Source organism: Octodon degus, unplaced genomic scaffold, assembly GCF_000260255.1.
Source record: "Octodon degus isolate 3935 unplaced genomic scaffold, OctDeg1.0 scaffold00047, whole genome shotgun sequence".
Taxonomy (NCBI): domain Eukaryota; kingdom Metazoa; phylum Chordata; class Mammalia; order Rodentia; family Octodontidae; genus Octodon; species Octodon degus.
Genome location: NW_004524623.1, coordinates 6,137,888 through 6,148,673, shown reverse-complemented (window position 1 = coordinate 6,148,673; position 10,786 = coordinate 6,137,888). Strand labels below are relative to the sequence as shown.

The 10,786-nt window shown below is 45.4% G+C and overlaps 1 pseudogene; it reads right to left on the bottom strand.

Annotated features, from left to right (window-relative positions):
- Positions 1-5,783: 5,783 nt before the first annotated feature.
- LOC101567069 lies at positions 5,784-9,840 on the bottom strand (annotated as a pseudogene).
- Positions 9,841-10,786: the final 946 nt, after the last annotated feature.

The window sequence follows — 10,786 nt, the reverse complement described above, 5'->3', positions numbered from 1 at the left end:
AAATACACAAACACCACTCCTACCTCTCCCAAGATCCTAATTCTTCACCTTCACTTCATCTCCCAGTCTTCTCCAGATACTCAGTGAAAGATTCAAAATAGATCCTGCTTGCTCCAGAAATGACTTGTAGACCTTGCCTTCATGGTTTTCAACAACAGCGATAAGGAACAAAGAACTTAGGGGAAAAAGGTCGAAGCTGGGTATCAGATTCTGGCCTCCTTTCCTCTACCTCCGGCTCATATGCCTGCAGAAGGCCTCACCTCATACCCACTCGGCAGCTGCTTTTTCCTTGCAGCAATCCCAGCTGTGGGGCAAGAGCCTGCTCCAGCCCAAGGCCTCCTACAAAACTGTGCACAACCTTGACATTCAGAGCTTGAGTTCTCATATGTCTTGACTTTGTAGTGTCTTTAAAATCATACTATGAAGCAAAAATCGACTTTAAAAAAAAATTTTTCAAAAGACAATCATTGCCTCACCTCTGAAGGAGAAGTGAAGCTTACAGACCAATTTTGTTTGATTTGCAAAATTAAAGCAAAGGGATGTTTCTAGAATCCACTAACGTAACATCAAATTTATACCAACTGCTTGTTCTAAGAAGTAGGAACCGGGAAGTTGGAGTAAGATGGTGCCTGGGTGTCCTGTGGATCAATCTATTTTTCTGCAAATAACTGTTCTGTTCCAGGCTTCACATCCCCATGCATCTTGGAGGGAATCCTCAGCATTTTAGTGTTCGGTGACTCAAGACTCTAGGGACCGACACCTCTGTCCTGCTCATCTCTTGTTTCACTATCGTTTATGCTGATGTATATAAATCGCAAGGGTTCCTCCTGATGGAAGGAATCAACGTGTTGCACTGGCCAGGGGGTGGCGCTGCTTTCTGAGCTGAGGCGTTGAGGCCTTGGGAGGTCATGGTAGTATCAGGAGCATCCAGGGTTCATGCAGCTGGTGCTGTCCCTGCAGTGGGGCTAAGGGTGTAGAGGACTGTGGGAAGCTGCGAGAATCTGCAGGGCCCAAAGCAGTTGGGACACACCTGATACCCTAGAGTCTGGAAGGCTGAGGGGAAGCCCTGCTCCGCCCACAGAGGAGCTGTCCTGTGGCCAGCTGTTTACAGTCTTTGAAGCAGGATTGATGCCCAAGCGACTACCTCCTGCTTGGGTGAGAGTGGCTTCTTGTAGCACAGCTCCCTGCCTCAAGAACGTGATTTCTTCTCCATCGACAAATGGCATATTTCTGCCTCCTTTCTTCCCTCCTGATTGGCTGCTGGGGTGCTAGGAAACATATATTGTTTGGTTTGTCAAATCCAGACCTGTGAATTGTTTTTCAAATAACCTTCACCTTGTTAGACTCCCTTGCGTATCTTTCAGCCCCAGGAGAGAATTCTTCATTCTGGGATTTGTTGTGCATTCCCTTTCTCATGCACATTCCTTGCTGTTTTCTCTCCTTTTTATGCTCATCCCTGTCCACTCTGTGTTCTGGTAACTCTAGTAATTCTATAAAGGTTCATGAATATTGTACACACTAGAATAAAATATCTTATTGCTTCTTATTTGCTCTACTACAACATTCAGGAAATCTCAACGGACTTTAGTAGGTTTCTGGTTTCCTTCTTTTCCTGGACTAGAAGTCCTTTTATTTGTCTCCTTCTGCTGTGGCAACCAGTTCTACAGGGGCATATTGCAGCCCTGCAGTAATTGTCACCTACTCGTGCAACTGTCTTGGCTCAATTGGAAATACAGGATGTTCAAGCTATGTACATGAGCCTGACACACGTCTGGAATTATGGGTGTAATTAATGCCATTGTAGTAGAAATCCCTAAGAAGGAAAGACATGAATTTCATCTCTCCTGGATTCATCCACTTACCCCACAGTCACAGAGCACTTATTGAGGCACCCGGGGCTTGGTGCTGGAAAGTTGAACATGTCCGGTGGTTGTGACTTGAGCCTAGGACACTCACTCACTCATTAGAAATGATGTAGAAGAAAAATAGACAGCCAGGAGGATTGAGAAGGAGGTAGGATATAGACAGAAGCTGAATGATGAAAGTACCTACAAGTATGAAGTGGTTCCCTTGGTCAACTGTTCCTGAGAGGTGGAGTAAGATGGGCTAAGAACAGCAAGCAGAGTTATACTGAGGCAGCATGACAGACAGCATGAGCCAGCAGTTTTAGCTGAGTGAGGACAGGAGCCAGATAGGAAAGATTTCAAAGGAGAATGGGAGTGGATGTGGAGGTGGATGAGGCTAGCTGTTTCCTTGGAAGTAATGTGCACAGAGGATGCCATGGTAGTTGGTGGGTGTCATGGGGTGAGCGCAGTGTTCTGTGGACAATGAGAGGTCACTGGGGAGGTTTGTCCAGGGAGGGAGGGAATGCAGCACACAGGGAGAAACCAGGAGAGCTTGGAGCAGTGAGGTGAGGGACCTGGGACTGCTTGGGAAACACTGCCTTGGAAGGGAGCAGAGGCCCCTGAGACCCAGAAATGAGAGGCAAGGAAAGCAGGAGGAGTCCAGGAAATGCTGAGATGATAGGTGTGGCAGCATGGAGGAGAGAGCTTTGCGCACAGTTACCATCTCTCTCTCAGCGTGCTGGGCCACATATTCCGCTGAGAGCAGAAGGGCAGGAGGATGAGGGGGCAGAAAGGGTCCAAATGTGTGTGTGCTGGAGCTTTGAAAAGAGTTAAACAGTCATAGTCACTCCCAAGAGCAGTGACCCCAGCAGAGATGGGTGGACAGAGCTGATCTAGTAGACTGGAGGACGGATGCGCTGTCCTGAGTGTGAATTTCAAGAGAAATCTGTTCGCATGCTTGTGAAGCTCACTCCACCAACATCAGGAGACAGAAGACAGCAAGAGTCGGTGTCATGAATGTTTTTGTAAGTACAAGTAATTCATTCTGCTGATGAATTACAGAAACACTAGATGCGCTTGAATAAAAACAGCCCAGTTGCAAACCCAGTTGCAAACCCACTAATGATTATGTTTGCATTGTATTCAATCTATATAGTTTCACTGCTCTGATCAAACACGAATACATGCTCATCCATCTCGGCTTTAGTTGAAGTCCATGAATCTAAGTTAAAGGACAGCAGCAGGACACTTCACTACCATCAGCACCTTCATGATCAGCAAGATGTCCGTATGTGTTCTTTTCAGGGTTGATATACAAATGATGAATCTAGTTTGAAAGCTGTACACCTACAGCATACCTAAGATAGTACTGAAGTCAGAGGCCACATACTTTAGGAGAGCTCCATTCTTACTCCAGACACTCACCAAGTTTAGTGACATTAAGCCCGTCTGTAGGATCTGGATGCCAGGAGAGTATCTCAGAGGCCCACAAAAGGTCACAAAAAGCTCCACTATCTCACAGACAGGGTGAGTCAACCTGCTTATTGGCAGGAGTAATATCAGGATGATCCCAGTCCCAGCCCAAATCCTGAAGCTTAGAACCCTCAGCACTACCACTCCCAGCACACTGAGCCCCCTAAAGTGCACCACACCCACACCGTGAGCCCTGATACTTGCCCAGCTCCAACCTTGAGGGCAGCATCCTGTCTTATTTCAAATAAAGCATTGTCTTTCGGGTGGAGTTTTTGGAGTCTTCTATGTAGAGTATCATGTCATCTGCAATCAATGATAATTTAACTTCTTCCTTTCTTTATCATTATTTCTTTTATTTCTTCCTCTTGTCTAATTGCTCTGGCTAATGTTTCCAGAAGTGTACTGAATAGGAGTGGTGACTGGATATTCTTGCCTTGTTGCTGATTTTAGAGTGAAAGCTTTGGGGTTTTTTCCCATTTAGTATGATGTTGGCTGTAGGTTTGTCATAGATGGCTGTTACCTGATTGAGATAAAGACTCTCTATCCCAATTTTTGTAAGATTTTTATCATAAATGGTTGTTGGACTTTGTAAAATGCGTTTATTGAGATAATCATGTAGTTTTTTGTCTTTGGTTCTGTTAAGTTGGTATTACATTTATTGATGTGTATATATTGAACTGTCACTAAATTTCTAAGCTGTATCTTCTTGTTAATTTGCTGCATTCTGTTTGCCAGTATATTATTGAGGATTTTTGTGTCTATGTTTATTGTGGAGAGTAGCCTGTAGGGTTTTTTGTTAGTGGTGGTGGTGGGCCTTCTCTGGTTTTGGTGTAAGTGTAATACTTAATTCCAGGAATGATTTTGGAAATACTGCTTCTCTTTCAATTTCATTAAGGAGTTTCAACATCAGTAGCATTAGTCCTTCTCTAAATTTTTTGTAGGATTCAACAGTGAATATATCAAGACCTGGATATTGCTGTGTTTTAATTACATTTTCAATTGCATTGACATTATTAGGTTATTTAGAATTCTAATGTCTTTTTAATTCAGTTTTAGCAATTCATATGTGTCAATGAATTTTTCCACTTCTTGTCAATTTGTCAATCAATTTTTCTATCATATTTGTCTGATGAGTACAGGTTGAATTAAGTGTTGATGATCTTCTGCGTTTCTGCAAGATCCATTGTGATTTCCCCCTTTTCATTTAGTGCTTGAGTTTGAGTCTTTTCTCCTTTTGATGAGATTGCCTAAATGTTTATAAATTTTATTTAATCTTTCAAAGAACCAACTCTTTGATTCATTGAACCAGTTTCATTAATTTCTACTCTTGATAATTTTTTCACTTGTACAAATTTTAGGTTTGATCTGTTCATTATCTAGAAGCTCTGGGTTCAACATTAGGTTGTTTACTTGAGCATATTGTTTCCCTGATGTGAATTCATTGCTATAAATTTCCCTCAGAGGACCGCTTTTATTGCATTCCATCAGTTCCGGTAACTTGCTTCAACCTTATCATTTAATTGTAGATACTGTTCAATTTCTCCTTTAATTTCTTCTGTGAGCCACTAGCTATTCAGGAGGGTGTTGTTTGATTTCCTTGTGTTTATGTAGCTTGGTGATTTCTTTTGCTGTTGATTTCCAATTTCATTGTACTACAGTGAGATGATATACAAGGGAAGATTTCAATTCCTCTGCATTTGTTTAAGCATGTTTTATGGGGGAGGGGAAGAAAAGGGGAAAAAAGTAAAATAGAAATGTGCTCTGTATAGGAATCTAATATGCCAAATGAATGCAACACTGTATGTCAGATACATAATGTTATTAATAATATTAACAAAATTAAGCAAAAGGGATTTTTTTTTTCAATACTGGGGATTGAACTCAGGACCTTGCGCTTGCCAGGCAAGCACTTATTCTACTAAGCCATCTCCCCGGCCCTCCCCAAAGTTATTATAAACTACAGGTACTGTAAATATGTCTGCATTAAAAAAATTAGGGAGGAGTGACAAATCAAACTCAGGACCTTGTCTTGCTAGGCAGACACTGTGCCACTGAACTATATCCCTGCCCCAAAAAACTTTTAAAAACCCTGACCCTAATTTCTAACACTTATCCTCTCACTCTCAGCCATAATATAATCCTAAATCTAATTTTAAACCTTAAAAACTCCCAACAAAAACTTTAACCCAAGCCCCATCTTGTTCCCTCACCCTAATACTCATCTTCATCCTAACCCTTATAGAATTTTGAAAACATGATCTCACTTCCTTGGTATTAGAACCCAACAAAGGTTGGAACTCTGGGTATCAAGCACCCACACTTTTGAAACTGTCTCCTGTCTAATCACGTGGAGGAGACATTCAAATGTAGAGGATGAGATTTCACTGTTTTCTCATTTTCCAAAGATCTAGCACAAAAAAGAACTGGAGTGGGAGTCTCTTCAGATTTTGGCTCAGATCTTACTATTTATATTTCCAGATAATAGTGATTCCTGGTTTCCTCCACCTTCTGCTTACTAAAATCCTTAGGTAGAGTATGAAGACTGAGAGGGACAGGAATTCTGTGGGCCTCTGCCCCGTTCTTCTCCAGCCCCTATAGGACAGCACCTCTTTCTTCATCCAATAATATTCTCATATCTTCTTTCTTAAGGTTTTCTTGGATGTAATATTCTACTTTTTTAAAAAAATGTATTTGCTACAGGGTCTCACTATGCAGCTTGGATTTATAGTGAGCTTCCTGTTTTCAGCCTCCCTATCTCTGGGATTACAGGCATGTGCCATCATGCCTGGACTCGGTGACCTGCTCAGCACAACCGGGGGTGGGGCTGGTGGGGCTGGTGTAGCATGTGGTGCTGCGAATCCAACCCCTGTCCCAGCGCTTAAGCAGGTGCTTAGTCTGCTGTGCTATCTCACTGGCCCTATCCTACTCTTCCTTGGCTTTCTTCACTTCATTTCGCTTCCACACCTATTCAGGCGTGACATCATAGTCCTCTTTGTGACGTACTTTGAATGTTGCCTTGATGTTTCAAGATCATGCTGGTCCCCAGTTCTTTTGTCAACGTGAATTGGCTTTGGCTTTTTTTTAGCCACGCCCATGCTGACGTCGGCTGCGTTTGTATTTATATAATTTCTCACCTCTAGTCCCAGGCCTGGGTGATCAGTCCTTGGCACAGGAGGCTTTCTGGGTTTATTCTCGTCAAACTTTCTTGCGGAGAGATAGGGCCTTTTCCTTTGGATGCTTCTTTAGGAATTCTTTTGGAGAAGGAACTCCAGCTTTTGCTGGTCCCATGGTTTTCATTGAAATTTTAGATTTCTTCATGTTATTTTAACAGCTGCTTTAAAAATTGATGCATACCTAGGAGGCTGGGTAGGCCCCTTCAAGCCACTGGGTATGAGCTTATAAATACTGGACTGGGTATGAGGTTATAAATACTCAAAGACAAGCACATTGGACCCATGCCAGCAAACAACTCCTGAAAAGCTGCGATTTCCTCACCATATACTACTAGCATCTCTGTCCCCTTCCTCACTGCGTCCCCTTTCTTTTTGGTGCCCTTGCCTTGTCAGGGACCTCAGGCTTCTCTCTTTCATGCGATCCCCTTTGACTCCCTGTTAGCAATCCTCCTGGGGAAAAGGAAATGTGATTTGTGTTCCTCCTAGGATTCCCTAGGGTTTTTCCTGCTATCCACTGGTAAAATTGTCTATTCCTTGTCTCCATATGATATACTAAGTTCGTCATAGAATTGTCAGAGTCCCAGATCCTTTGGACCTGTCATAATGCCCCCCTGCCTCATCAAGAAGGCAGCAGAAATGAAAACAGGAAAAATGGATTGTAACAGAATCTGTTTGCACTTTGTGAATTCTAAGAGGATCTACTCATGTAATGTGGGATTTAAGATCAAGAATAGTGGGGACAAATTTGGAGACTACCCTTGGAGTCTACAAATTTGGAGATCAGCCTAAGCCTTGGCTTTCTGGAGTTGGCTTCCTGGACCCTGAGCTACCTCTACCTGTTGAGATAGTGGTGAAGCTTTTTTATGGTTTGTGTCTAGTTGTCCTCTCAAAGCCTCAAGCAGTCATTGGGCAGACTTCTAGATTTTATTAATTCATGATCCAGTGCTGGGATTATGGGTGCAAGTGCTGCTGGGATTATGGGTGTGAGTGCTACACCCTGCCTGGGGCAGAGAGCCTGAATGCAACCTAGGGGAGATAGGCTTGCTCTCTGTAGCCATTGCTGCCGCTACTCCTCCCGTTTGCTCTCATGGTTTTGCTATTTTCCGCCCCCACGAACTGCTGCCCTCCATGCCTTGGAGCCAGCTGAGTATGGACTGAAACCTTCACTAACTGTGAGCTAAATAAACTTTTCCTCCCTTAATTTTGGGTGTTGGGTACTTTGTCCCAGCAATGAAAAAAGTAACAGATAATCTTACAGAATTTTACATGTTCACACAAGACTATAGATTCTGTTACAATCCTCCAGGCCTAAATTGCTAACTTTCTTCTGTGCCCCTACCTGCCAGCCATGACCACAGACCATCATTAGTTCTCACTATCGTAGTTACACCGTAGGATAGCCATCAGTGAGTCAACAAGAGAAGGATCAGAGGTGCAGCACCTCCCTCTGCTGGCCGAGGCGAGGAGAGCGGCAGAAAGCCACAGAGCAGTCCTGCTCCATACCCAGGCCGCTGGTCCCAGCGCGGATGGAGTGGGGTGGACGCTCCGAGGGGCAGGTGAAGGGCCAGGCCGAGATGGTGGCGGAGTTTTCAGTCCCCGCCAGCCATTCCCGCGGACTTGCAGCCTCCCACACCCGCAGAGAAATGGGTGTCTTTTCCAGACACTTGCTGTCCTCTTCAAATAATTGGGCGGCAGTCAATGCATTGAATTTAATGTGGATTTAGGGCAAAAGCAAAAGAAGTGTTCAAGAAGAAAAAATACTCTGGGGGAGAAAAGAAAAGACACCCCGAATGCAGGGCTAATGTGAAAAAGCTCCCGCGGGCCACCAGCTCACTCTGTCCTTTACATCCCCGCACTGACATCAGAGTTAGGCTGTTCTAGCAAAGTCCTGCCTGACTTCGTGCAGGAAGAACGGAAAGCAGTCTCCTCCGATGGGCTTCCCCGTGCAGGGTTGTGCTGGATCTTGTGCTAGAAGGACTGAAGACCGCGATCTCAATGACGATTCAGGAGCAGGTGCCCTGACGCCCCTGCTAGCGCTCTGTGATTATGAGGTCAGCTGCATTTGCAGCTTGCTGCCTGCTAACCTACATCACACCCGCTCTGATCAGCAAGTGTCGCCTAAGAATTCAGAGGGTTCGCAGAGGAACTCAAAGGACCGCATGATGTCTATGGGACAGGAGATGACAAAGAAGGAGTGATCTTGGCAGTCTTCATTTGCTCATAAACCTCAGTGACTTGGGATAACACGATGAATACAAAGCTTCACAACTTGGCATTGCAGAATGGCACCCCAAAAAGGAGGCTGCGCACACTCCTCCCTCCATCGTGACAGTCTAATTCCAATGAATCTGGCCTGCTACGTGTTCAATGATTCTACACATTTATGTCATTTTCCCAAACACGTTTGAGCCTATACATTCTAGGGACCTGAACGGTGTCGCTGGATGCAATTACAACCTTGTCAAAAGAGCAGCTTCTTCTCAACACTTTCTTTTTCTTTCATCTAGGACAGACAAAGAAAGGCCCTGAGTGACTCTTTGAAATATGGTGGATCTCAGAGCATCACAGTTAGCGCTCTTGTTAACGTATTTGGTACCTTGCCGCCCAAGCAGCTCTGTCCTGCAAGTCTCACCAGTTTCTTTCCATTCTCTCACACAACTTCATAGCTCCACTTCTGCCTCCGGGCCTCCAAGGCTCCTTTTGAATTTTCTCTGCCAATATCCAGTCCGACGTCTCAGCTGGCGCCCGACATGCGCAGGCAGTCTTCTGGACTCAGAGGGTGGACACCAGCGGCAACGCTGCCATCCTCACAGAGCCGCTGGCTTTGCCGCAGGCAGGCTCTAGGGCTCATGTTAGAACTCGTGTCCCGGCATGAAAGTGGCCACTCCTTGAGGTGCTGGACACCAAGCTTGTGACCAAGGCCCACAGAGGGTGTGGAGCCAGCAACCTCAGGGGCAGCTGGGCTTGCTTCCCCACCCACGCTGGCACAGGTAGGGCAGAGCAGCGTTGCCCTCCGTGTCCTTCTTCAGACACCCACTCTAATTTGTTATTAGAGAATTTTAAGTGGGATGGCGGTCACTTTGTGGAACTTGAGGTGGATGTTTCTAGTTCCCTGAAAAGCCACCAAGACTCTGGCTTTTTCCTCAAATGTCTGTCTTGGTGACTCACCACGTGGGCCTTGGCCATAGGGCTGGCACATCTGCTCTCGTCAGCGCAGGATACACCACAGCCCTGCTCACTCTTCTGCGCATTCCCTGGTCCTACTGGGTGAGGCAGTGCTCGAGGATGACCTTACCCGCGGTCTCTTCTAGGAAGGCTGACAGGCCTGGCTCTGGCCTCTTCATCTTCATGCCTGCTCTCTTTCCACCTGCCTCCCGCCACAGTTTTAAGGTGTCGTGTCTTTCACAGTGACTTCCTCAAGAGCCCAATCCCTATCTGACTACGAATGTCTGTCTAACTTGCCCACCTATGATTCATCCAGTCCTGTGTTTCCTGCCGCGTTCTTTCCTGTCTGGTTGGCTGTCCCGAAGGAGAAGTGCTGGGCTTCGCTTTGAAAAGTAAGGTGATCACCGTGGCAAGTGTGCAGGGGTGTTAAAAAGTTGCTTTTTCGTGTGGCGTATCTTGAATGGTGGTGATGAAAGTGAAAGCCAGGATTGATAAGAGAAATGAAACATTTCATGCTGAGATTCGGAGACCCCCATATAAACAACACCTGAGGGGAGAATAGGTTGCTGCGGCCTTTCTTTGAGAGCTCAGTGTAGTTTTAAAAACTCCCTCTAAAAACCCCATGTAATAGCAGGGAAATTTAAGAAAAGAAAAACACTGTGCCTATCTAGTCATCCAGTACCTAAGTTCCAAAGGAGTCCTCAGTGATCTTGTACGTAGCCTACTTGGGCCTTCGAGGCCCTCTGGAGCCTCGGTCCTTTACCTCCCACCTCTGCTAATGGGCTAGGTCAGTGTTTGCATCCTTGTGAGTAACCCAGTCCACAAAGAAAGGAATGCAGGTAGCCACCCACTCACATCCCTTCTGCTGTGTTCATTCCCACTTATTATCTGCTCTGTCTGTGGCCAACTCTCTGGAGGTCAGGAAGAGAGCAGACTTGCAGTTGGGGAGGCTGAAGCTTCGGCCAACTCCAAGTGCTTAAAAGTGCTGACCAACTCACACCACCACAGAGCTTATCTTGAACATGACAGAATGGGGGAGATGCCCCACGGCTAGGAGAGCCTTCCTGCTGGGAAGGCCAAGTACCAGGCTTCCTAGGCCAAGCCAGCGCATACACTCAACAACTTTTAACT